We start from the raw sequence: 6,414 nt of genomic DNA, 5'->3' as shown, positions 1-6,414 counted from the left end.
TTTATCCTGAAACTATACGTGTGGACTGTTCCCTGACCTCGGCTACAGGCCGTCCTGCCACAGTGCTCCTATAATATTATAACTGCCCTTCCATAAGAGTGCCACCTATAATATTATAACTGTGCTTCCATAAGGGTGCTCCTATAATATTATAACTGCCCTTCCATAAGGGCGCTCCTATAATATTATAACTGTCCTTCCATAAGGGCGCTCCCTATAATATTATAACTGTCCTTCCATAAGGGCGCTCCCTATAATATTATAACTGCCCTTCCATAAGGGTGCTCCTATAATATTATAACTGCCCTTCCATAAGGGTGCTCCTATAATATTATAACTGTCCTTCCATAAGAGTGCTCCCTATAATATTATATCTGCCCTTCCATAAGGGCGCTCCCTATAATATTATAACTGCCCTTCCATAAGGGCGCTCCCTATAATACTATAACTGTCCTTCCATAAGGGCGCTCCCTATAATATTATAACTGCCCTTCCATAAGGGTGCTCCCTATAATATTATAACTGTCCTTCCATAAGGGCGCTCCTATAATTTTATAACTGTCCTTCCATAAGAGTGCTCCCTATAATATTATAACTGCCCTTCCATAAGAGTGCTCCCTATAATATTATAACTGTCCTTCCATAAGGGCGCTCCTATAATATTATAACTGCCCTTCCATAGGGGCGCTCCCTATAATATTATAACTGCCCTTCCATAAGGGCGCTCCCTATAATATTATAACTGTCCTTCCATAAGGGCGCTCCCTATAATATTATAACTGCCCTTCCATAAGGGCGCTCCCTATAATATTATAACTGTCCTTCCATAAGGGCGCTCCCTATAATATTATAACTGTCCTTCCATAAGGGCGCTCCCTATAATATTATAACTGCCCTTCCATAAGGGCGCTCCCTATAATATTATAACTGTCCTTCCACAAGGGCGCTCCCTATAATATTATAACTGTCCTTCCACAAGGGCGCTCCCTATAATATTATAACTGTCCTTCCATAAGGGCGCTCCCTATAATATTATAACTGTCCTTCCATAAGGGCGCTCCCTATAATATTATAACTGTCCTTCCATAAGGGCGCTCCCTATAATATTATAACTGTCCTTCCATAAGGGCGCTCCCTATAATATTATAACTGTCCTTCCATAAGGGCGCTCCCTATAATAAACACAAAAAAGAAAGAAAATCTCCCTAATAGCCGCACAAAGGAACACCTATGCCTATATTAAAAGTTACTATTTATTAATGAATGATTAAAATATATTTATTGCAGCAGTACTAACGTGAACCAAAGTGATTAAAATTATTGAATTAAAAACGGAGAGGATAACTGTATGCCTAATTCAAACTGACAGTGTAAGCTTGGAAAAACTATTGTCAATCAAAGTGTCCCACGGCTATATAATTATACTAACAGTGGTAGTGGTTCCAATACAGTTTTATGTCGTTTGAGGACTACTCCTAAATTGAGAATGGAGAGTGTAGCCAAAGTTAATGTGTGCGCTCAAAATTGATGTAGCTTGATGCAAATATATATAAATATACACACACACTTGTGCCAGACCCTTAGGTTCAAAAGTTAATGAACCTATAGGTCTGTCATGGTGAACAGTATACAGCTATCTCAAGATCACAAAGTATGTGTCTTGTACTCAGAACCATACCAAATAGAGAGTAGTCAGAGTGTTGTGCTTCCCAATGAAGGCTCCGAAACACTATGAACTGAGAAAAGGCAACAGACCTCTCCGATATAGCCAGCGAACAAGGTGGTAGCGCTTAGCCTGCCCTACATATGTTTCACCTGTAGTGGCTTCATCGGGGGGAATCAAGCTGCCATGAGCAGAAGGGCAGAGAGCAAATCAGGCCTATCATGTTCTGCTGTATGCTGTGTCTGTTGCCCTGAATAAAGCCTGAATAAAGATCCACAGAAAAGCTGCTGTGTGTGTCCCTGTTCCTGTGTCTGGAGAATGGAGCGTCAGTGGGGGTCTCTCCTCTGGAGACCCCAGGGGATCCCTGCTGGCTGGAGGCGCTGTGCACCCTTAGAGAACAAGGTAACCTGTCCCACACCACACCTCCTGTCCCTGTCCTGGTTCTCCCCACAACACCGCGGAGCACTCAGCCCTCCTGTTTACCAGCAGGTCACAGCACCAAGACCACTCAGAATGACCAGAAGGGGTGTACCCCCCAATTTCATGTCGGGTGGGGTGCCAAGGAAGGGTTACATATCTAAACAACGTTATTATAAGAACGATAGTATAGCATATTCACCATTGAAAAATTGAGCAATAATAAATATATTATTCTAATAAAGCCTCATATTTTTTCTTCTTGAAAAGGTCGCCTCGCACCACGCAAAACTGATTGGGGAGTGGTCATAAAAAACGAGTTTATGTGCGAACAAAGTCATTTGGGTGCAGATTGTGTCCAAAGATAGATGCCTTGGGCGTTGCTAACCATAACCCACAGATAAGTGATATTACATTTAAAAAAAATGGCACAATTTAAAGAGACGTACAAACAACAAATAACATCTTCATTAAAATGTCTCATGCAACTGGGGAGAGCCCTCTACAGTCCCAGGACTAACTGAACAAGTTCTAAGAATTGAAGCCACATTGCATAATATATATATATTAGCTGATATACCCGGCGTTTCCCTGGAGTAAATTTTCCCACTCCCCCTCTGTCTCCGCTCCCCTCCCCATTTCCAGCTCCATTCCCCCCCCCCATTCCCAGCACTCCCCCCCCCTGCACCCCACATCACTCTCCCCCCCCTGCACCCCACATCACTCTCCCCCCCTGCACCCCACATCACTCTTCCCCCCCCTGCACCCCACATCACTCTCCCCCCCTGCACCACACATCACTCTCCCCCCCCTGCACCCCACATCACTCTCCCCCCCTGCACCCCACATCACTCTTCCCTCCCTGCCCCACATCACTCTTCCCCCCCATGCACCCACATCACTCTTCCCCCCCTGCACCCCACATCACTCTCCCCCCCTACACCCCACATCACACTCCCCCCCTACACCCCACATCACTCTTCCCCCCCTGCACCCCACATCACTCTCCCCCCTGCACCCCACATCACTCTCCCCCCTGCACCCCACATCACTCTCCCCCCCTGCACCCCACATCACTCTCCCCCCCTGCACCCCACATCACTCTTCCCCCCCCCTGCACCCCACATCACTCTCCCCCCCTGCACCACACATCACTCTTCCCCCCCCTGCACCCCACATCACTCTCCCCCCCTGCACCCCACATCACTCTTCCCTCCTGCACCCCACATCACTCTTCCCTCCCTGCCCCACATCACTCTTCCCCCCCATGCACCCACATCACTCTTCCCCCCCTGCACCCCACATCACTCTCCCCCCTACACCCCACATCACACTCCCCCCCTACACCCCACATCACTCATCCCCCCCTGCACCACACATCACTCTCCCCCCTGCACCCCACATCACTCTCCCCCTGCACCCCACATCACTCTCCCCCCCTGCACCCCACATCACTATCCCCCCCTGCACCCCACATCACTCTTCCCCCCCTGCACACCCCACATCACTCTTTCCCCCCTGCACACCCCACATCACTCCCCCCCTGCACACCCCACATCACTCTCCCCCCCCCTGCACACCCCACATCACTCTTCCCCCCTGCACCCCACATCACTCTCCCCCCATGCACCCCCACATCACTTCCGCCCCCCCTACACCCCACATCACTCCCCCGCACCCCACATCACTCTCCCCCCCCCTGTACCCCACATCACTCTCTTCCCCCTGCACCCCACATCACTCTCACCCCCCCTGCACCCCATATCACTTTCCCCCCCTGCACCCCACATCACTCTCCCCCCCTGCACCCCACATCACTCTCCCCCCTCCTGCACCCCACATCACTCCTCTCCCCCGGTCCCGCGGAGTGAGGAGAAGAGGAGAGTGTGTAGCACTTGTCGTCACCCCTCACCTCGGTCAACGGCACAGGCCCGTTCCCCTCCCCCCGTCCCGCGGTGTGGAGAGTGGTGTGGCGGCTGTGAACAGTGAGTGGTGTGGCGGCGCTTGTTCCCCTTCCCCCTCACCTCTGTCCCCGGCGCGCTCACCTGTGTCCCCGGCGGCCGTTCCCCCACGGGGTGAGGAGAAGAGCCCGAGTGGCCGGGTGGTTGTGCGGCGCTTGTCCTCACCTCAGTCCACGGCGCGCGGGCCCATTCCCCCCCGGTCCCGCGGGGTGTGCAAAGTGGCCTGGCGGCTGTGAGCGGTGAGTGATGTGGCGGCGCTTGTACCCCACCCCCTTTCCCCCCTCACCTCGGTCCCTGGCGCGCTCACCTGTGTCCCCGGTAGTCGTTCCCCCGCGGGGTGAGGAGAAGAGTCGAGTGGGCGGGTGGGTGTGAGGCTGTGGTGGAGGGTGTGAGGCGGTTTGTGCGGTGAACGGTGTGGGTTGCCACTTCTCAGAGGCGCACGCGGTGTGAGGGTGGTGTAAGTCTCACGGCCTGCGTAGCCCTGGCCGTGACGTCACCCCACCCCGCAGGCCAATGAGAGCGAGCGAGAGGCGTAGCGCACCCACAGACAAACAAGATTTCACTTTTATATATATAGATATATTTTTAATATTATCTCTAACTGTGCATGCAATGACTTGTATATAATGTATACCCTGTTCACTTATGTAACTATGTATTTGTAACCATTTATTATTTGTCAGCTTAACTCTGTTCCCAGGACATACTTGAAAGCGAGAGGTTACTCGCAATGTATTACTTCCTGGTAAAACATTTTATAAATAAAATAAATAGTCAAACCAAATTCATGGAATTGACCATTTTGATACAACAGTACTGTACGTGTGTAGCAATACAGAAAAATGGCAGAGGTGTGTTTGCTGTACAATTTAACTGCAAACACGACTTTACTTTATAGAACACTAGCTGAGAGCCCCGGCGTTGCCCGGGATGTTTGTGGTGTGGGTGTGGCATTTGGGTGGGGAGTGGTCCACACGGCCCATGTGCGGTGGTAGTGCTGCTGTGGCTGTACTGATGGTGATTGTATCGGTGTGCTGATTTGGGAGGGTTTGGTGCTGATGTGGGGGTGCGGATGTGGGTGTGCCGATGGGGGAGGTGCAAAGGTGGCGATGTGTGGGTGCTGATGGGGGCTGAGAATGGTGGGGAGCCGAGAATGCCAGTGTGCTGGGGGGCATGGGATACCGGTGTGCTGATGTGGTGGTGCTGGGATAGTGTGTGTGTGTATACATTGTATGTGTGTGTGTGTGTGTATATACATGTGTGTGTATGTGTACATGTGTGTGTATACATGTGTGTGTGTGTGTATACATGTGTGTATGTATACATTGTGTGTATGTATATATTGTGTGTATACAACATGTTTGTGTGTGTATACACGTGTGTATACACACGTGTGTATACACATGTGTGTGTGTATACACATGCGTGTGTGTGTGTATACATGTGTGTGTATACACATGTGTGTATACATGTGTGTGTATGTATAAATGTGTGTGTATACATATGTGTGTGTATACATATGTGTGTGTATACATATGTGTGTGTATACATATGTGTGTGTATACATGTGTGTGTGTATACATGTGTGTGTGTGTATACATGTGTGTGTGTGTATACATGTGTGTGTGTGTATACATGTGTGTGTGTGTATACATGTGTGTGTGTGTATACATGTGTGTGTGTGTATACATGTGTGTGTGTGTATACATGTGTGTGTGTGTATACATGTGTGTGTGTGTATACATGTGTGTGTGTATACATTATGTGTATGTATACCTGTGTGTGTATACGTGTGTGAGTGTATGTCTCCATGTGTGTGTGTACGTGTACATGTGTGTGAGTATACGTGTACATGTGTGTGTGTGTGTACGTGTCTACGTGTACATGTGTGTGTACATGTGTGTGTGTGTGTGTCTACGTATACATGTGTGTGTGTACGTGTGTGTACGTGTGTGTACGTGTGTGTGTACGTGTGTGTGTGTGTGTGTGTGTCTACGTGTGTGTGTGTGTGTGTCTACGTGTGTGTATGTGTCTGTGTGTGTGTGTGTGTCTACGTGTGTGTGTTTGTGTACGTGTGTGTACGTGTGTGTGTGTGTATACGTGTGTGTATACGTGTGTGTGTGTGTGTGTCTACGTGTGTGTGTGTGTCTACGTGTGTGTGTGTGTCCCTGTGTGTCCTTTGGCCCGTCACTCCGCCTCAGGCCAATGAGAGGTGTGCGGGGGCAGGCCAATGAGAGGTGTGCGGGGGGCGGGCCAAGGGACCAATGAGGTGGGAAGGGGGGGGGGAGGAAGGGGGGGGGGGAGGAGGTGGGAAGGGGGGGGGAGGAGGTGGGAAGGGGGGGGGAAGGGGGGGGGGAGGAGGTGGGAAGGGGG

This window comes from Ascaphus truei, chromosome 3 (genome assembly GCF_040206685.1).
Source record: "Ascaphus truei isolate aAscTru1 chromosome 3, aAscTru1.hap1, whole genome shotgun sequence".
In the NCBI taxonomy this organism is placed as follows: domain Eukaryota; kingdom Metazoa; phylum Chordata; class Amphibia; order Anura; family Ascaphidae; genus Ascaphus; species Ascaphus truei.
The sequence above is the reverse complement of the archived record's forward strand: the minus strand, read 5'-3'. Positions refer to the sequence as shown.